The sequence below is a fragment of the Caloenas nicobarica genome, chromosome 8 (genome assembly GCF_036013445.1).
Source record: "Caloenas nicobarica isolate bCalNic1 chromosome 8, bCalNic1.hap1, whole genome shotgun sequence".
Lineage (NCBI taxonomy): Eukaryota > Metazoa > Chordata > Aves > Columbiformes > Columbidae > Caloenas > Caloenas nicobarica.
Window position 1 is genome coordinate 18480587 of NC_088252.1, and position 22456 is coordinate 18503042.

General features: G+C 40.5%; 1 protein-coding gene across 4 annotated transcripts in view; it reads right to left on the reverse strand.

Annotated features, from left to right (window-relative positions):
* TBL1XR1 (TBL1X/Y related 1) overlaps window positions 1-22456 on the reverse strand; it is a 115812-nt gene that overhangs the window by 60544 nt on the left and 32812 nt on the right. For all 4 annotated transcript variants that reach the window (XM_065640041.1, XM_065640040.1, XM_065640043.1 and 1 more), the window contains exon 2: window positions 5332-5396. The gene's annotated coding sequence lies outside the window, so the exon portion shown is untranslated. The remainder of the gene's footprint in view (window positions 1-5331; window positions 5397-22456) is intronic.

Genomic DNA, 22456 nt, shown 5'->3' on the forward strand with positions numbered 1-22456 from the left:
GGGGAAGACAACAAGGAAAACAAGAAACACAAAAAACCCCACAGACTAAAAAAGCTGTAACATAAGACAACCTATTGCAGTAGAAACAGTCTCTTTTCAGGTACATTTAAGATTTAAAACCTCGGAATGGCAATAGGCAAGGAACAGCGATGGCTCTCATCCTGGTTTAGAGGATGTTCCCCCAGTTTGAGATACTGGCCCAGTTCCCTTTGCTCAGTGATCGCACGGCACTGGGCAACTGCCAGGGGCTAAATATCCTGGCTGCTCAGATAATTACATATTTATGATTCTGCCGAGAATTCTTAGTCAAAGCTTATTTCTGAACTGTAAAGTGCTTAGAGAATCAGCAGAGAAAGTTCTCTGACAAATGCTACTTCAAAATAGAGCCACCACTTAAATTTTAAGGACAGCAGTTTCCCTTTCGGTCAATTCATTCCGCAGCGAACTTTAACGGTAGAAAAAGGAGGCAAGGGGTGTTTTCCCTTTGAATCAGAAAGAGATCTTACTAGTGTGTTTTAACTTGCTTCCTGTAAAGAAACAGAAAACTAAAAAACTCTTCTAAAAATGGATCAGAATGCAGCAGTACATAAAATTTTTAATACTTATCACAGTATGCGCCCTACCACACCACACAGGTGTTCTTTTGTACCATATTATTAGCACTTCTCTTCAACACGTACACCCCTAGATCAGCTAATTCATGCTGATCCAATAAATAGAATTTATGGATGAACACTCTGAAATATAATTGTTCAGCTGTAACCAATTATCAGACAAAATACATCACGCTTCACCTTCATTTATAATAGCATCCATCGATTTTAGAAGGAGCAGAATAGTCCAAAATTCCATGTTGTCACTCAGCTTGGACTTTTTCTGAAACTGCTAGAAATACTTTCTTTTTTTTCATTTTAAAGTTGTACTCCACAAACTGTACAACAGCCTCAAAAATAAATTTCATGAGCACTTTTAGGCCCTACCATTAGAAACACTTTCAAGTTTTGTTAGCTTTACACATCTGAGCGCTCCTTATTTATATCTCAAAAGAACTATTCCTACGCGTGAAGTTACATGTCTGCAAGTGCGTCTGTATTCAAAGAATAAGGGCGTTATACCTGCAGGGTTATTTATTTTGAAGCAACTATTCGTGTCTTTTGTAGACAACATTATAAGTACTGCCAAGTTTCACAAAAGTCCTGAAAGCAGGGGTCCCTCTTCTCAGAGTAATGAAAACCAACCTCCAGCTCTACCATCTTTCAAAGGTCTGCTCACCCGCAGATCTTCTTTCGTATATACTTATAGCTGTGAGACGACATTCAGCTCCTGTTGAAACAAAGTCAATTTTGGAATTCCAGCGCAAACCCCGGGGCTGGTGGCATGGACCTGCCGCCGTCCTCAGCAGGTGCTGGCGAGGCAGGGGCTTCCACGCCAAACCCAGCTCCTCCCTCGCTTGTCTTCCTCTGCATGAAACCACTTCAACATAGAGACTGGCAGAAGACTAACCTGGCAGGCAGACCAAAATTTATATGGGTTTAGCTGTCGTGGAACCATAAGCTAATTAACAGTTGTATTCATTTATTCCTTCAGCTGTGTTCTAAGGAGTGGTGAGGTCACAGGATGACACTACAGAAGGCACCACAAAAGGGTTCGGAGAATAAGTCCTGCTGCAGTCTTGCGGAAGTTTTTGCAGACATGTTCCAACCCCTTCACGGAATGCCTTTTTCTTTGGAGTGACTTCTTCATCCTCCCCAGCTCCTCCAACCAGTCCTGCCATTCCTGGGCTAAATCTGCTGGGCAGGTAATCACACTGAAGTGTTGCACCCATGGAATTTCCTGGCCCAAGAGACTTCGTGCCTGCAGAGTTGTTCTCCTATAACGAGCATCTTACGCGTAAGAACAGTTGATGAAACACATAGTGGGCCTGTTACACTTTCAAAAGCAGTACGATATATTCACCTAAAAGTAGGCAGCATTGAAAATAATGGATTTAAAACACCTACGTTGTATTCCCCTCAAGAGACTATGAGGACATGGCTTTGCTGTTGACGACCCTGCTCTTCTGGAGATGAAGTAACTTCGTGCTCACTGCCTATCCTCAGACTTCACTGGTGTCAGCTTGTAATAAATGATAATATCCTCTATTCCATTCTGCAGGGAGACCTCTTTAACTGAGCAGCGTGTTGATCTTTCTCAAAATAAACACATAGTAAAAGATGGAGCCAAGAACCCAAGCACAGTGTTTTTCAGGGCGCCTCTTAAAAGGTCACCACATTGTCTTGCTTGCTCAATTCTTTCATAGCCCTTTTTGGTTACTTCCTGTGACATTAAATCCGTCACAGCAAGCTGTTGTATGATACTCACAAACTGATGCTTCCCAGCTTTCTGTAAGTTCCCGGTTTTTGCACACTCCTTTTTATATCTGTAGATATACATATATATGTATATAGACATATGCACACTCAAGCACACTCATATACAGCCACACATATTTATGCACGTACACACCCACACAAACGCAGACCTGCTTCAGTGACTTGTAGAAGACAGAAAGGCAAACTGTTTTTCCTTCTAAAACTTGCAAGAGAAGCCTTTCAAAGTACGACAGAAAAATCTCTCTCAAGCTACCTGCTCCATCACATCAGAAAATTATCTTGCTAAAGACTTTGCGGAAAACCTGACGTGATCTTTTGTGTAAGGGCAAAGGTCCAGGACTTTCCATTTTTATTTCCAACACATTCATTAGTCCTTGTGACTGTGGATTTAGTACCCAGTTATGAGCCTCTAAATGAACCTTCAAAATCCTAGAAAAAGTATCATTATACACTAATTTTCCTTCATTTAACAGGCCTTTTTTGTTAAGCCTTTGCATCTTTCCTTTTGAGACTGAGGAACAATTACAGGTGACTGGCAGAATGGGAAGGAGAACTTAGAGCAACTGAACACAGCCGTATTCTCCTTTAGCACGCTATATCACCGTATAAAAATTTCATTTTGTAAAAAATTGCCAACAATTCCAATATGTTTTTAAGGAGTAACTGACATTTTACCCTATTTAGTTATCAGTTAATGTTTCATATATGATGCAAAAAATAAGCATCTTTTAATTACCTTTAAAATAGAAAAGTAAAGAAAGAACAAAAGAGGATGTGTAACTTCAGAGTTTTGCCTTTTATTCTGGGTGGGGTTTTGTTTTTTTTGGTTTTTTGAGTACTAAGAAATGGAACTGACAATCATGATTACAAAAACCTGATGGAAAATGCAAGTATAATTTCTCAAGGGAACCAGAAATGTATTTCTGATTGAAATGTATGTATTGAACATGGGTAGCCAAGTTAATCCAAATACGGTCTGGGAGAAGAACACAAACGGCTCTTTTAAGGTCAACCTCTGGCCCATTCTTTGTCTACAAACATCAGAGAGAAAAACAACATGACCCAAACCTACAAAAGTCTTTTTTACCCTAAACTAGAATAAGCTATGATTCCTATGGGTATGATGAAGAATGTGTCTAGCTTGTCTCTTAAGTTTACGTTCAAACTGTTTCAAAGTTAGTTGAGAGATGAATAATCGTTTAGAAATCTATAGAATAATAAAATATAACAACTTAAAGCACAAAAGCCGCCCTTAAAGAAAAGAGTGGGGAATATTTCACTTCACTACAAAGTAACAGTTGAGTATGTTTTATGATCACTGTAACAACTAGCACGCCCTTGAGACTATGCAATTCTGAATTTCTAATATAATTTGTAGGGGGAAAATTAGGACCAAATGCAATAACATTTCAAGTATAGTCTCTCCGTATTTTAAAATTTTATGAAGTATAAGGACTATGTTGATATGGAAAGAGTCGTGGTTTTAAGAGAAGCAGTAATACAGACATGTATTTCAAATCATAACTAAAAACATGCTCGACTAATACAAAATAAAAAGAAATCAGAGAAGCTTTTTGTTGGAAAAAAGTTAACAACAACGAAAACTTCACACTAATAGAAAAGGCTGAGAGCACTGCTAGTTTCAGTTTGGGAAAGTTAAAAGACCAGGCCAAGTGACCAGGTAAAAACGACACCATCTCACTCAACAAATCCATTCCCACCAGTAGAAATTCATCCTAAATCAGTATAAACTTTACACATATCAAGTCTGAGCTTAAACACCAGTCTGCTAAATGAGATACACATTTGGTGCAGATCTTCTGATTTCAGAGTTATATTTGCTTTACTTAGTGCCAAATGTATGCTGCATTACACTTCACCCCATGATGTCGTCGACAGTCAACAGAATCACGTACGAGGTTCCAAGGTAAAGCAGTTACATCCAAGCGAACCCTCCTGGAGTGTAGTTTTGCTCCCAGGGCAAAGGCAGCAGTTGCAAAGGGGTAAGAGAGGCTATAATTCACTTCCATATTCTTTAGATCCATACCCACATGCAAACCAAATGAACCCAGCTCAGCTCTCAGATGCCAAATCGAGTTTTCAAAGCTGGTCGTTAGAAATATTATCCTTTTACCTCTCTACTTAGCGCAACGATCTAGAGATGCTTGAAAAACAAAACTCGGGCTGGCACTTTATGCATTTATTTCTTAAGGCTAAGGCTGCAATAACCATTCACATAGTACACCTCAACTGTGACAACACAAGATACCAAAACTGCTGAAGAAAGATTATTTGTCCAAAGCTGAAGCAGCAAGTTCCAGTCCTTCTCTTCAGACCTCACGTCTGCTTTCCATCAGGACAACTATCAGAAAGCACAAGTAAACCATAAAGACAGCCTGCAAATAAAAACTTCCAGTAGTCTGTGACACTGAGTAACATTCCAGAGATGGGTTGAGATCACATCAACCAAGCCCCTTTCTGTAGGAACCAAGATTTTAACTTCATTAGTTTTATGCTGTCAAATGTTCTGAAGCAAAATACACCCGGCACTGCACAGGTTTTTTACAGGAGAAGCTGTTAGTACCGAAACAAACTGCAGAGAGCACCCACGTGAGGGCAACCGGGGACTCGGCTCAGCTCCAGCTCGCCCCAAACAGGCTTTTAGCCAGAAGAGGAAACAAAACCACTTACCCACAGGATAAGCTGCGCTATTGTCAAGTCACACTTCTTGCTTCAAAATTAACACCCTTGCCTACTTTTCACAAGTTAAAATCCAGATACAATTGTAATATTACTGTCAAACGGAATAATGGTCTAGATGTTTCTTCAAAAATTAAAATAATCCACCTGTGTACTAAAAAGTAGTTATTCTAAAACTGCTGTTTACAATACAAGACAGCTTACGGTCTATCTGCAGGAAGGAACCACACCACCTTCAGTCAGTTCAAAAGGTACTTACCATTGGCAGTGCATTGATATGCAGAAGTTTTCCTTTCACGTGCCTCTTGCCGCAGAAGAGTGATGCTGACAAGGAAGGAGACAAAATAGGAAACGTTAGCATTTATTATTTTGAAAACAGTGGTGTCAACAGAGTAAAATATTATCAAGTATGGGCCTTCACGGCTCCTGCAGCTGCCCTGTTCAGGGAGCTGAGTGTTTCCCACTGAATTTGCACAGGAGCCCGAGCAGCCGCGATCAGGCACAGAGAACGACGCAGAGCCGGGTTTTGCATATGTCCTGTCACTACCCACCCCACATCAACCGCTCCTGCGGGGAGCTGAAACACAGACCTTGGAACGAATAAGCCCGTTGAATGAACAGTTATACCACTAGACCTCTATGTAGTCGCACTCATTCAGCAGGAGTGTACACAAACCAAAGCACCCATGCATTCAAATCCTGATGTCTGGATTTTGCCTTAGCTCTCCAGAAAAGGCTTTGGGAAGTTAACCAGGCAAAGGAGGCAGCGTACTGTATCTTCTGCCCATGCCAGGTTTCTTCTGGAAATAAACCTCAGCTACTGATTTCTAAACACACCAATAAAAATCAACATTTCAGCAGTTTCACTTCCAAAATGGTGCCAGTCATTGAAAAGCAGTAAAAAAAAAAAAAAAAAAAAAAAAAAAATCTGTTTTCCTCACACATATTGCACTAAATAACTCCATTTATGTACAGAGGTGTGCCCATGCACCCAGATAGTTACCAACCCCTGCAGTGACTTCAGTAATTAAAAAAAATAATAAAATAAAAATTCAACAACAGGTACATAATAGAATTCTTCCTAGTGCAATATTCAAGAGAATTCTTTCCCATCCTCAAAAACTGAACAAAAATATAAATCTAAAATATCCATGCTCTCTCCTACCTTTTAGTAATTTTCTTTATGTATAAATAATAATTTTGTGCATTTAACAATAAAACAGTTAACTATAAGCAAACACGTTTTGATGTCCAACTCCATGCACAGTAATATCTATTTTTACTTATTAACAACAAACAATCTTTATTCACACTAATGTCTGTGAGTGTTTGCTCTCCATACAAATACTTGCCAAACTACTTTTTTTGTTCGGAAATATTTAGTTGTCCACTCAAAGAGCAAGAAGGAGGACAGATGGACATTGGTGACTGAAAGCATTATCTGACTATTTTTAGATTAAACTATTTACAAAGCACCTGTACACTGTGTTCAAAAACTTTCACTATGAGTAAAGAATAACTACGGCTTTCAGGCCTCATGATCAACACAAAGTTCTTGTGTGCCATTTTCAAGCTCAACCAGTAGGAAATGCCTTATTATAAAGCCAGTTTTGGACCCAGCTGGATAAAAAGAGCTGCAAAAGTTGGGCTTATTTTATTCTTAGAACACCTCAATCCCAAGGCAGACAGAAACGTAACCTTCCCAGCACAAGCGAGAAGCACTGCAGAGGATGCTGAAGAATGCTGGAATGCTAGGAATTGAAAGAATTTGCAAACATGCTCTTGTTCCCTTGCTTACTTGTACTGGTGCCACGGAAACTATGTAAATAGGCTGAGGAAAACTCCACTCCTCAAGTGACATGGTTTCCTATGTGGAGCTACTCAGAAAGTTTGTTTTTTCCCCAGCCGGAGCTGCAGACCAGCAGAGAAGAGAAAGCTTTATCACCTGGCTCAGCAGACCCCATAAACAAACAGTACTTGCTTATAACAAGAGTCTTCCTTAAAAACAGAACAACACACCAACCAGCCAATATTTGCGCTCTTCTTTTGAGAGCAGACTGAATCCTTACGACAGCTGTGTGCAGAGAAGGGCAGAGAGGGGCTCTGCTGCCCGGTTCTGAGTGTGCCACTTGGTTTGGGTTATTTCATTTGGGAAGGAACACAGCAAACATAAATAAAAGGATGATTGCACAAACATAAACCATTTCCTTCAATGAAAAAAGGCTTTCTTCAGCATACACTGCCCAAACTGTCTCCTTCCAACACCCCTTTGCCCCTGTGCAATCTTCTGAGTGCTGTAGTTATCATTGAAGCCAGAGAGGGGAACCTCTCTGTCTGATCCGTGGAAGCGGCTTCTTGTCCTTCGCTTTGTATCTAAACAGGGCAGTGACACGGAAAGAAGCTGGAAGCAAAGACTCAGGAGAGCAGAGAATGAGAAAAGAAAGGGTTCACTGACTCTGCTTCCTTCCTCACTCATATTAATTGGTTGTAGGTTCCAGTTTAAAATAAGAGCGCTTGAAATGACATGTAAATATTTAGAAAACTCGGCAATGTCCTTCTTCAGAATCAAGCACTAAGTACAAATGCCTCATCAGCAGCTTTTTTCTTTCCAAATTTATCCAATCGGATTTTGTCATTTGACACATATCTTGAAACAATGCAGGTAGGTGACAGCTATAACTTATTGATTTTAGACAACGTCTCACCTTTATATACCAACCTGTTGCAGTGATTTAAACAGGTGACCAAGTGTAGTAACAGCTGCACTATATGACACTTAAAAACAATCCACCAGATGGCCTTGAAGTTGACAAAGCACACCTGGCGGAGGCACAACAGCTTGTGCATTTGGATCCTTCTTCTCTGAGAGGCTGGGGGTTCACCACTAATGCCTTCAGCATCGACTGTATAACACTCCCCTCGACTTGAAAAGAGAACAGGCTTTGCTGCATGGGTACCAACCTGCTCCCACCAGCTTTGCCCACACCGGGTTTTTCTCCCCAAGAATGACACACCTGATGCCTGTGCCCTCCCTGCCGTGACACCGAGCCCAAACGCTCGGAACAACACCCAGCATCATCATCTCGGGAAGAGCATCCATCCGGCTGGAACGCCCGAAGGCACAAACTCCCGAGAGCTGCCTGCACGCAGAGCTGGAGAAAAGGGCCCGGCAAACAGGCTGCACCAGGCAGGCAGTTCCCACCTGCAGAGCCAAAACTAACACACCAAACCAGCTACCAAAAAAGCAAATACCAATCCACGCCACCAGGACAGATTGGGCTGCTGTTATCAACTGAGTAATAATCGTGTGGTACAAAGACGAAACCACAGATGAAAACAACTGTGGCACCGCACAGCGACAAATCTGGTGATAAACACATAGCACGGATGTACACAAATTATTCCTTACCTATTTCCCAACATAATCAGTTCAAAACAAGGACTTCTCAAAAGCCATAGGCAAAAATGTTTAACCATCATTTATGCTATTTTCTCCTACTCATCCATTACACAAGGAATTACACTGGGTTCAGGCTACAGCTAAAACAACGTGTTCTGCGTGAGCTTTGAATCGCTTCTATTCCTCATGTGAACTTGTGTGCTCCTGTTTTTCTTCTAATCCTCTTAGGATCACAGTGTTTATACTACTTTCTGAGATTTTGGTGCTATTTGAGCTTTAACAACAAATTTAGTCATTAGATGTTGTGCTTTGTGAATTACAAAAGCCTTCTAAGGACACAGTTTCTTTTCTTCTAAATTCTCCTCGAATATCCTGCTTTTATCTGGATTCGCTATCTGGAAAGAGTGTCCCAATCAAAACAGAATTAAAAATAGCTAAATCCTGGATATTTCCTTCAGTAACTAGGCTGCAGAAAGCATCAGACAATAGTTTTAAAAGCCTAAATTGAAAACTAATCACTCCATTGAATCCTTCCTTTCATTTGGTTAATAGGCATACACAAAACCAGGGGTGATTCTACCACTGCCATGCTTGCATCATAAATAGAGAAAATCAAAGTTATTTCTTTTAATCACAGTTCCACAGTGACGTACAGCATTTTTTTTTAAACAATTCAGTACTTCTGCACTAATATCTGCTTTTCAGATCTAGCAGAGAAGCTGAACTGAGACAACTCAAAAAATTGAAGAGAAACAAATACTTATTGGGGGGGAGGAGGGGGGAATAATCAGGGCCACACACAAAACATAAAAACTGCCACTACCTGCACCTAGTTGGTAGCAATAGGGTTCCTAGCGACAAAATACCACACTCAACCTGCAGCCCAGCTCCCCTCGGGGCGCCCAGCACAGGATGGTGCTTGGATGGACCGGGATCACCGACAGTGTTTCACAAGAAGCCTCAACATGGAACCCTCAAAGCACCCAAGACCCGCCCAGAGATACATCCACCTGTATTCCTAAACTCTCTCTGAAACAGCTCTTCTCTGCCAATTAAGAAATCTTGATTTCCTGATCTGTGTTCTGTCTTTAGGCCTTTATTTCGTCAGAAATATGGAAAAAAACCTGATGCAAGCTAACTTTCTGGATGTTTAAAAGAAAAAATGCTTAACATAAATATTCATATCACATCAGCAATACGCTTTGATATACCAAACACCTGTATGTCTATGGGCATCTATGAAGCGACTATTAGAACAGGATGTCTAAGGGGATTAAGAATAAGAACAGGGTAAGCAGACAACACTATTCTAGAGAAGAGACCATCCAGATATAGGAACCGTCGTTCAAAAGTGCACAGAAACAGGATTTACTGCACAGTGCGAAACAAGGGAGAAGTCGGACCACAGCAAAAGAACACTGTAGCAGCTATACACAAGTTTAAACACCAATTTCTATAAAAGTCAAAAATGGAAGCAATTACAGAAGATAGCTTATAGCCCACTGAAAGGAAAGGAAGTTAAACTGCTGGAGAGGAAACCATCTTAGCCAGCTCTATTAAAAACACATAACGCGCAAGAGTAATCTTGTCAATACCAATTAGCCTGCACCGCTGGGGAAGCGGGGGGGTGAGCTGTGCTGCAGCACGGCCTCGCTTGCAAGGCATTTACATCAAAGTCATTAGTAAGTAACCCAATTCACATAAACTGAAAGTTAAAAGATCCTGGAGAAGGAAGTTAAATCCAGTCTAGACTGGGAAAGAGTATAAACAGCTATTACTCAAAGCACTGAGTGTCACATGAAGGGACTGCGGCCACTAGAACAGTCACCAAATCCCACCTTAGAGACCATTGCAGCGAGAACGGGGCCCACCTGTGTAAATTCAAGGTAGTTTACAGTTCGTGTTGCGTGTTTGTTTCTGAAAATAGTAGACACGCTGACTCACTGGTAAGTTTTTGTGGTTTTACTCTAGAACTGAGTTTTAAAATTGAATTCATCATTGCAAGACTCATTAGCAAAATGACTGAGAATAACAGCCTATCAAACTGGCTCCTCTCAGCAGACTCACTTCAAATTAGAATGAGAAAAAAAAAAAAAAACAACCCACCTTGTTTATAAATAAGTAAATCTGATGTGTACCATTTAAAGGCCACTGAGCCAACTCTTAAATTGGCCTCCAATTTAAAGATATGGAACAAAGCTCAAACTGTTTTCATTGGAAAAATACCTCCTTCCCTCTCCCTGCTTCTGCTAGCGCTGTCTGCCTTGCCTGTGTTTTAGATACTCAGGACAAGATCCTCCTCTGCCTTGGGATTAACAGTGGCCTAGCAGAAGAACCAGTCCAGATTATGGCACGCATCAGAAATTGTTACAGTAGGGCAAAAGCACAACTGTGTATGTTTCTTGAAGAGCTTGATTTATTGAATTCACTGAATTTTTTTCTCAAATATGCCATGCTTTGGGAGCTGCAATACATGTTTTAAGTAGATACCACATTTGGAACTGGGCTCAAACTGTTTAAATAAGGAAATCTCCAAAAATAACAAGAGGACGTGGCAATATTGTATTATTTTCAACCCTAATGAATGTAACCACCATTCAAGCTCTGTCTGTGTTTCCCTCAATATCGGCACCACTATCACCTTTACTTTTTTCGGCAACTGGAAGTCAAACGGGACATACTTTCGGGGTAAAAGCTCCGTCTACATTTTTGTTGAGCCCAGCTAACCAGCTGCTTGGGACACGCAGCCGATGCAGCGGGACTCGGGTTCTGCTGCGAGTCGCGGTGTTCGCAGACAGCTTGACGTCAACGGGCTCAGGAAGTCCCGTGGTGGCCACTGACCCTGAACACCGAGTACACCCCGTGGTGTTGAAGTTGCAGCGCTCTCACTATCCGAGAACACGCTTGGAAGGCTGGTTGCCTTCCCTCTGCCTTCTGCAGGATATGTGCCCAAGGCATCAGGTTTAAAAACAGATTTGTAACAAAATGTTCTAAAATCCACCTTACTTGTAATACAGGGTATGTAGAAGTCATGGTGCAGTCTGAAGAATTGCGATCCAAGAACCCTTTTAACATTGCCCTCAAAATTGTGAGTTACTTTTAATACTCGAAAGCACTTGAAAAAATCCATAGGTATGAAAACATTTTGTTGAAAACTTAAGAGTCAGACCAGAGGTTAAAAGTAAAGTTTGTGGTGGAGCTCCAGCTCATATACTCCAGATGTTGCTCAGATGCAGCTCCCCTAAAACAAGGTGTTCATAATGCATTCCGGATTCTTCCTAAAATTAGTATTATTATTTTGTGCAAAGCCAGAGAAAAACGTAAGCGTCTCGCGCTGCCAAAAAAGGTAACACTGACTGCCCTAACATCAGCCATTAAACATACCAAGGAAATTTTTTTTCTTTTTTTTTCTCCCCAAAATACTGCTCATCAAAAGCTGCTGCACTTTTGCTTTCAGTCCCCTCATTTCCCCAGGAATTTTTCAAAACTGAGTGATGGTGCATAACGTACGCGAGCAGTAGCACCACCCTTCTATAAAAATTCAGTGTCTTGGTCGTATTTTCCCACAAATAACCTACAGATTAAGTTCTTTTTTTACAGGTAAAGCCTGTGATTAAGCAGCAGTTGAAGTTGCCCAAGACTAAGCAACACACTAGGAATTTTGCCCTTTTTCAAACCTCTACACCCTACCACCAGTACACAGTATCATCTTTCCTACAAATCCTGCTGCCTCTGCCCTTCCCAGGCTCCCATCATTTTTCTCCAGTGGGGAATTTTGCAGCATTATATGAGGGCTCTGGCTCACGAAGAGTTAAAACCTACCCGGAGAGAGCTGCTGTTGTTCATGCACTGGCTGTCCAGCCATCCCTGCTAAAAGGACAACTCATTCTAACACAGCAGCTACTGAACTGTGACAAATTGCAGATGAGGGTATAGGAAAAACGACCGTGCCACACTCATTAATGTGGAAAGCTTTCCTGCTCCACAAGTAGGTAAAGTCACCCTTGTAGCAGGGGCAAAAAAACCCTGGAGGCCAGCAGGACAACACACTCGTTCCCAAATAAGCCGCCTCTCATCCAGAACAGCTCAGAAGGTGTGTGTAGCTCACCTAAAGGCTTTGGTTTAGTTTTATTCTCAAGTCACATCCCAGCCAACACCTACCTGCCACAGCATGGGGAGACCTCGGAGACAACGCTGAAAGGGAAGAAATGCAGGAACAGCACTGCCCTATAGCTCCATCATCAACATACACCTCGGTTTCCAAGGGGTGCCTGGTGAGTTGGATGATGATGGGGATCCCAGCGCAGAAATCTCACAGCAAACACAGAACGATGTACTAGGTAATGTGAGTCAAACCAGACATAACACAGACACTAACTGCATTAAAAAATATTCCGTTGTCTTTTCAAACCATTTAGATACCAAAGCTGAGTAACTATGTTTCTCTGTCACACCGATTGAATAGGGAAATACTTGCACCGGTATTAGACTTATAGATGGAGGAAGAGACACCGAAACCTGTTCCACAGAATAAGCAGCCTACAGCACACATAAATATAGCAAAATATTTACTTTAGCAGTATGGCCAAGGAGAATAGCATTTATTAAATAAATGGATTAAAGTCATTAATCAACAGCACCATTAGACTAATCTAATCATGCCACTTGTTCTTTACCTAGTTTTTTAACAAGCAGACCTAAGTATGATCAAGGAAAACAAATCTATTTGATTCATCAATGACAGCATGTTCAAAGGATTTGATGAGTCGCAGGAAATGAAGCCATAGTAGAGAGGCCTCATATAAAGACTGTCACGGGGCTTTGATTAATTCATAACCACCTAACAGTGCCCTTATTCAAGTCTGTCATAAACTGTAAAGTGGGGCTTATCCACATGTATACAGTCAAACTGTTAAATGATGTACCTCCCACCCTAGGTGGTCTATTCTGAAATAAAGAAAAGCTTTTTCCAAAAATGCTGTTCATTATGCTAATTAACATTTCAATTATGTTGGGGTTTCCTACTGCAGGAAAATGTTTCTCCTTATTGCAAACGGGTACAAAAAACCCAAGCAAACCTCATCTATTACCAAAATGAGTGGCCAGTATTTTTGTTTCATTGCAAATATTTTCTTTTGAATTTCCTACAGCCAGTGCAGATGTATAGCTCGATGTATAGGCTCTTTGAACTCATGTGTTACATGTACAGAACAAGACATAGCGGGTGTTTAACCCAGAAACAAGTGGAAGCGTGATTAGACAACCTATTATGCTGCTTTGCAAACAACTAAAAAAGTGAAAAAAAAAAAAAAGCTTATGTCAGTTCCCCCACACCTTGCATTCTCCTTCATGCAAGATAAAAGATTTTATCCAAACAAAATTGTAAGAGACCTGAATGAGACTCAAAGAGTGGCCACGTCAGACCCAGCCAAAGGGCTCCCCGGCCCATTGCCCTCTCCAGCAGTGACCGAAAGGCAGATGCCAAAAGGAAGAGTGAAAACAGCACCAACGTGATCTAAATCCCTAAATAACCTCCTCGCCTCCAGCTGTTTTCAACTCGGATGACTTTTCAGAGTGCAATTTTGTTTTGGTTTCTGTGTATTTAGTAACCTCAGAGGAATTACTTTCCATTAACTTGTTCAGTCACATCACCATTTAGCATCTGCCTCTTCTGGTAAGCAGTTTTACAGGTCTGCTCCCTGCTCAGAAAAAGAATATCTTGTGTCTTTCTTTACAGTTTTATCTATCTGCCTCTTATTAGCCTGCCATTCCTGGAAGAGAAAAGGAACCTCTGACCCCTCCTCACCCTCACCATGGCTCTCCTGCCCCCACAGACTTCACTACACCCCACTCCCACGTCGTATCTCTTCCTCTACCAGTTGCTGCATAAACCAGCTACCCGGTCTCTAAACTACATTTTGCATGGGATTAACTCAAGTGTCCCATGGTGTTTCCAGTCCTCCTGCCCTTTCTGATCTTTCTAGTGTTACCATCTTGATAAAGTGGTCAGTAATACAGATACATTTCTATGGACCACTCATATACCACCAAAAAAAATAAAGCATTTAACACATTCTTCTTCAAGGTGTTCATCTATAAAGTTGTTCATCTAGGAATGTGAAAAGGAGAATTGAGCATCTAACATGGTAAATGTTAAAATACCACCGCTAAATTTCAAGACTATTTTTGAAAGAGCATCAGCCAATATGGGCTCATCAGCATAAGCTCCCACCTACAACAGAACTCAGTTTCTTACATATTGTTTTTTAATTCAGGAAGCTATTAACTTCTAAATCTTACCTCCACAGTAATCTGACTAATACTCTTCTCAGTGTCTCACCTTTTCACTCTTTTTTTCTCTTCTATTCTTCCATAGAGCGCTCTGTAAACAGGGTTAATAGCATCTTTTTTTCTCTGTAACAGGTATGTCCTAATAGTAACTGTAAAGGATGTGTCAACGCTATCAAGAATTACTTGAATTTAAGCTTTTTTAAGCTTTTCTGAAGAACTGACACTAAATTCAGAGTCTCTGAATGCATCCCATAAAAAATGAGTTTTGTCAAGCATGTTATTTATCATTTTCAAAATCGCTACAAAAATAAAGCTAGTTACTACCCTCTGCATTAAATGTCTTTTTAATCTCCGTGGAAGTCTACCTGCTAACTTGGAAAGCTGTTAATGGATCAGGTCTCAGGTACATCTAAATAACATTTCTGACCAAGAAAAAAGATGCAACAATTAAACAGGAACAAAAGTCAAGGGCAATAAAATATGTAAGTTTTGGAGAAATCTACTGAAGACAGTGTAGCTGGAAACACATTTTAAATAACTAGGAAAACTTCCCCAAAACAAAATAATGCAGCTGAAGAAGAGTCACAAGAAACAGCCTATGCTATGGGGCTCCTGTTATTTTAAACAAGAGTAGTAAGGACTCGAAGGAGTAATTCTGCCTAAGGAGACATCTAGTACACAGCGTTTGATCTTACAGAGCTTTTCCCTTTATTTTTTTATTCTTATCTTGATTGTTTCGCACCAGGAATTTGAAATTGGCTGTGCATTTGTAAATCTCACTGTTCAAACTAGAATAGGCTAAAGATAGGACTTCACCGTTTGGGAATTTCATTTACGGAAATCTGCCTCTGCGGCTGCCTGCCGAATTCTCCACCACTGATGTCAGGACTTTGTGCAAAGGGCAAGTTTGAGGCTTTTTTAAAGAAAAATAAGCCAACTCATATTTATCAATGTGCTCTACTAGACTGATCAGAGAAAGTAACAAAGACTCAAGTCCTTTAGTCTTGGTCTTTGGGAAAAAAACTTCTTTAAACATCCAACTTGTGAAAGACAGAAAATTTGCCCACACCTTAAGATATGCTAGATAGCAACCATCACTGAAATTACTTGCTCCTTATATGTTTTTTACCGCTCTGATACAGATTTAATAAAGCATCCACAGATTAGCCTGGTTTTAATTTTTAAAAAGGCAGCTATGCCTCTATTTTCAGTTTGAATACGCAAATACTTGGTTCTTTTTATTGATGAAGAACAAGCTGCAGTCCTGTACATTTTGCTGCTTTCTTCTGTGGTCATGCTAACACACGCTCTTTAACCAAGGAAACAACTGACAAATACTCGGGTGAGGAATATCAAACAAACACGTTTGTCAAAAATACTCCACCCAGCAGAAGTATTTCCCCTCAGTGTCAGCGATGTCAAATATTGGGGTCTGGTTCGTCTCCAAACAGAAGAGACTGTAGATGTTATTTTAGTCACACCTAGTCAAGGGTTTCCTTCTCTTCTTTTTTTAAGCATGCTTTTTGAGCGTGCTTTTTTGCCATGCTTTTCAAACTCAGCGGCAGGACTTTAAAATGGACCAATGTGATGTATTTAGCACTATCTAATAGATACGCAGAACTTATATAGCCCTGTGTAATAAACGCATAGAAGTTGACAGCCCAATAATGATGTATCTCGCATCAGCCCACAAGTAACAACAATCTAGGTTTACAAGCTGCTGCACTTTTAGAAGAGACTGTTTACCAGATCAGATAAAAACAAGGTTCAATATATATATATATAGTTGCATGACACTGTACAGCTGCAATCATTTATCAGACTTTTTCTTCTGTCTTATCATACTTAACACTGCCTAAGGAACACGCAAAATCTTGGAATTACAAAAATGTCTCGAACACTAGTACTTCTGGCCCATTTAACACATAGCATTTTTTTTTTACAGTAACTTTACCCAGAAATAAATCCACTTGCCATATTCTCAGAGGAATACTGCTACTAGACTGATTCTGATACCTTTTCAGAGAAGTCTCATGTGACCCTCCTGGACTGTACACGTGGCGGGCCGTTGGTGCACATCACACACCCTGACTCTCCCTCTCCCACAAAAATGAAAAGGATACTGTTTTGCTAGAGACGTTTGTAGACTGAACAAGCCAAGTTCAAGAGCAATTAGCGCTATTTGTTCTTTTGTCAAGTTAAGATATTTTCCTCGTGGCGTTTTTAACTAAATAATTTGTTAATGCGATGATTCAGAACACGTTACTAGTTTTATCTTTTTCTTCCTAATGATATCCTCCTGTGAAGTATTACAGTAAAATAAATATGTAACTACATTCATTTATTTAAGCCTGCATATGAAGAGTTAATTTTTACTACTTCAGTAGGTAAAGACTTTACTACAAAACTCTTAAGTGACCGGGACAATTGCCAGTCCTCAGAATGACACATGCCAAACACTCTTACCAAATTTTGAAGATACCGGCTCCACGGACCAGCCACAGGGCAAAGATGAGTGTGGCTGAAGGCAACCAGCCACGGTGAGGTGCAAATATTTCACTCCAGAGAAGCAACAATAGCGTTAAGTGTCAGTAATACATGTATGAAAGTGATGTACAAAGCCTCCCATCACCGCGTAAAATTCTGCTGTCCCAGCACACACTATATAGCCACAAGCAGTAAGATAAGAAAACGGATGTGAATTCTAGCAACATGGCACAATGAAACTCAGTATATGCACATATATGATGGGAAACGTAAGTAGAGGTTTATTTCTTGGCTTGCAGTTTCAGCTTCAGGATTCAGCTTTTCGCTTTTGTTAGTACATTATGAAATTGCAAACAGGAGACTTCGATTTCACGTGTAACTCCCCATATAAAAATCTCTCACGTGATATATTTTAGGAAGAGAGATGCATTTGCAAAATCTTAAAGGCAACATTTGCATTTCTTTTGCCTAACAAACCAGAAAGATGCTACTGAGGATCCAAATAGCCTGCTCATCCTTAGTTACTAGAAGACTTGGCCTGGTGAGGTCATTTCACCAGCCGTATCTGAGGCACTCCACCCAAACCCTCCCGTGGGCTTTTTTTTGTCTTTTCAATTAACCATTTCTCACTGCTAACTATGAACTAATAACGATATAAATCAAGTTTAAAGGGGAGACATCTCCTAGGCCTCCCAACAGATAGCTGCAGCACTGCCCTTGCCATTGCCCCACCAGCTGCATAAAATCACCAAGATTTGGATGGATTTCCCTACGGCTACTCACAATTTGGATGTGCACAGGAGTGCTACCAGTACACCCCTCACCAAGGAAAGGTACGGGCACTGCCTGAGATAAGCAGCTGCGTTATTCATGGGGAGAGAGACCCAAAAAGACAGAATTGAGAAACAGTGATGCAGTGAACTTAAAAATTCTTGTAAGAATACAGAACATCGATGCCTTTTATGCTATCAGTATTAATTATGTTTAGAATTAACAAAGATTAAAATATAAACCCTACAGATACCACACAATAAATTTTAAACCCTGCTGTTTATTGTTTCAACCAACTAGACCAAAACACAAATAAACGATGGTTCCTACAGAGCACTGGAGCGGCACAGGGCGGCTCTGCGGTCGGGCTGCAGCTCCTGCCCGGCACCACCGCCGCACCGGGGAACAGAAGAGGGAACACCACAGAAGCACTTCTGTTTCCTTTCTTTAAGAGAGTAATTTTTCATCTTTGCCAAAAATTCCTATTTTTAAAAAAAAAAAAAGTAGCTTCTGTTGCTCTTAATTGAAATTCTTTGCTGTGTTTCGACAACAACAAAACCCCGCTGCAGCATCTTTGGTACGTGCACTGACTATTATTCTCTTAAGAAAGCAAAGCTTTTGCAACGATATAGTTTGCCTTGGATCATATAATTTTAAGGTTGAGATTAAAAGACATTGGTTAATATCAACCAGATACGAAAGGGAGAAATCCAGGAATCTCACCGATGCCCTAAACCACCTGGCTGAGTTGGACAGAGGGTGCACGTGCTCTGACACATTTCTGGTGAAAGCTCCTTGATGGAAAGGCTGCATCGTGTCACACGGGACTATTTACAGGTTCGGAAGTTAAAACTGGTATTTCAGACTGACCCAAAAGCACGCACAGAGGCGATGCACTCAGGAAAGCCCGACTTGGTGCTCTCAGCAGGGCTTTACACACCGGGACCACTGAGCCGCGCTAGTCCAAGGCTGTGGCGCAGGCCTGGCAGAGCTGAGCCCAGGGCAGCAGGAGCAGCACCAGCCAGGCTGGGCTGTTCTCTAAAGATGTACCACCTGTTAAAGTTGAGTTTAAGTTTTCATTTCAAATTCAATTTAAAATTTTGGCAACCTATACCTAAATCTGATATAAGCCACTATAATAATTTTAGACAAATGAAATATTCCAGTAATACATTAAGTTTTAAAGCAAGCTAAACCACTGATGGGACTACTGGAAATCATAGGCATAGCATTCAAAAAGAGCATTTATTAAAAGTGTTAAGTGGAAAGCTTTTACAGTGGCACAGAAATTATTTTTAATACCCCAACCAGTTTGTGTTCAACTACCTTCAGTACATAGTACATTCAAGGATGAGAAGTTTATCCACCAATTATTAGAGGTCAAGCCCCCCGAATTCTGAAATCTGAAGAACAAAATCATTTCACTACTTACAAAATAGTATTTTTATCCTAGTTTTGAACGCAAGAGTTTTCATAAATAGTCCCTCTTTACCAGTATACTGCAACCATAAAAACAAGTGAATATTTTGTGCATTAGATACCCACTTTCACCTAAATACAGTTTGACACAGTAAATAAGAAACACACTATTATCAGCTTGCAACTTCATAAAAAGCCATGAAAACTTAGCCTTCGTTTATACAGATTGTTTAAGTTATGTGCTTTAACAAAAGCATAGTAAATCTGCCTGATTAGCAAAAGAAATAACAGTTTTACTACAACAGCTCAACGCTAGTAGCAAACCAAACATTTTAATAGATTGCAGCACAGTTATTTTCTTGACAAAATTTGATTTCTCTAAATCCAAAGCAAAATTACAATCAATTACTTGAAACAAGGGCTTCTGCATGTTGATTAAATTGTTTTCACTTTGATCCACCCTGGGCCTAGCAGACATTTCTTGTGGTATTAAGTACTCAAAGATATAACTTAAGGCTTGAAAGACCTCCTTAAAGAAACATCTACAATAATCCTCGATATTCAAAGGGCGGTCTGATACTTTCAAAAGAAAAATACTTTAAGTAGAGTCGGAAAGGCACACCGCAATAGGTTGTTGCTCTATTTCTGGATACAAGTCATTGAAAACTGATCCAAGGAAAACCCTGGCAGGACATACCCACAGCCTGAGGTGGTCAGGGCTCCTTCCGAGGTGAAACAGCGAGCGGCACACAAATCATTAGAGAAGTTTAGCTACTCTGTTCTAACAGCCAGGCGACAGATCAGGGGCTCCAAGATGCTGGTTTTCTAGAAAACTGTAACTTCTATGCTGCTGAACAAAATATAATTTATATAGTGACAGCATCTATTGCAATTATTGGTACTGTGATGGCACTGGGCTCACAACTGTGAATAAAAGCCCGGATGTGCTAAGCAAAGATAGTAATAAAACGTAGCTGTAGTTAAAGGATAAAGGCAAATTCTGCGGAGATGTAACCCAAGGAGCACAGAACTGCCCCAGTGCAGTAAAGGGGGCAGCAGGAGGGGTAAGGGGAGGCGATGCACCCTGTGCTGCACGCAGATGAACTCCCCAAATCGCGTGTGTAGAGCCTGGACCTCTCCAAACCGCTGGGACCAAGTGCTGCTGACAGCACAGGTTTAAGTTCTGTGATGGGGAGGGAGCCCATCTCTGAGCATCCAAAACATCAGGCAGGCAGAGCCGAAAAGAGAGGGTCCTCACAGAGCGGTGGCCAGGCTGCGTGCCACCAGTCTAGTGATGATGCCGTGACAGGGCTTGTGCTAGGATTGACAGTGAAAAAGAGAGAGATTCGTAATATCCTCTACGCGTTCATCTTCACAGCTGGGGAAACCAAACCAGCACTTGGAAGAAAAAGTGCAGGCACTGAACAATGCACAGCACCTGCAAATTGTGTTCTCCAGTTCTCGACTGGTGGAATTGCTCCTTCTCCTGTCCTGATAAAGTACTGCTTTCTAAATGAATTTTAATATGTATCAGATTGACAAATATCCACAATTTATAAGCCTTATCTATTTTGCAATAGTCAATTTTTGCAGCCTTATTTCCAGTGATTATACGAACACACCACAGATCACAACATTAGAAATACAGAGGTCAATATTTAGGCATTACCAATAATTAAAAGATGCAGGCATCTTCTTCAGGTTTTGTTTTTCTAAGTTTAGCTTTATCATTTAGTTCTAATCCAGCAAACATTCAATATTTAAATAAAACACAAAATTGTATCTGGACTATAGTAATCTTAAAGTAATTACATTGAGAAACGAGAATAAGAGGGCACTTGCCACATAAAGTCGCCTATCTTCATCACACCCGCAATTTTTGTTGTATTCGGTAAGGATTCAAAACTAATTTTTTTGTACTTCACATCTATAATTCATATGCAGCGGTGCCACACTTGCTCTTGCTCCTGCAGGCAAGCATTCCCCAAAAGTTCACTTCGGTTATCATAAAATCTCAACTCATCAACAATTAACTTGTGCATCTCATCCAGAAATCTCTTTGCAGTTCCTCCTCTGCATCCCTCCTGGAACATCAGTAAGACACATCAATGACTAGATCAAGAGGACTGATTTTCTGTACAAACAATGTCAGAAGAATAATTAAGCTGCTGCCATTTGCATGGTGGCAAATAAGGAACCAATAATAATATAAAATATATACATTACAGGAAACCTCAGAAACCCCCTTCTGAATTTAGGTTTCACTCTCTTACATACTTCAAAAATGTAAAGGACCCTGAAAGATCAATACAACCCATAAGACGCTAGCTGCAGAAATCAACACTTTATTGGTTTGTTGTTGTTGTTTTGGTTTGGTTGGGGTTTGTTGTTGTTTGCGTGTTTTGTTTCAGTTGTTTGTTTTTTAATACGGTAAATTGTATGGTACCAAACGCCGAGATAAACCAGCCAGATCTTCATACAAGAAACAAAAGAGGTTATAAATCAACCATTTCTAAATCTCCTATATCATCAAATAGGGAATGCAGTGAAAAGAATCCATGCTAGAGAAATTATTTTCTAGTAGGCATTCTAAGGATTTATTTCTAGGTGTCCCCCACACCTTTCTTAATTTTTAAAGAGCATTCTAAAAGTTCACTTTGCTTTAAGTATCAGTGGTTGGGGATGCCAAAGGGCGAGGTCGGTACCCCTTGATCGGCGGGCACAACCCTTTTGCTAGTTTTGGAAGGATTTTACTTATAGTAACTTTAAAAATCTTCAAGATGGTAGCACCAAACTCTCAGATCATTCCTGGCTTGGAGACATCGTGGATTCACATTCTGCCAAGTCATTCCCTCTGTGAAGCAACTGAGCTCAGACACTGGAGTCCCTCAGTGGAATGTGCATAAAAGGATCCAGCAAGACAGGACTGGCATCTAATTGCCACTCTGGCTCCATCGACTTGTCGGATTCACTTTTATTCAGTTCATTGCCTGAGAAATTTCCAAACAAGGCAGAA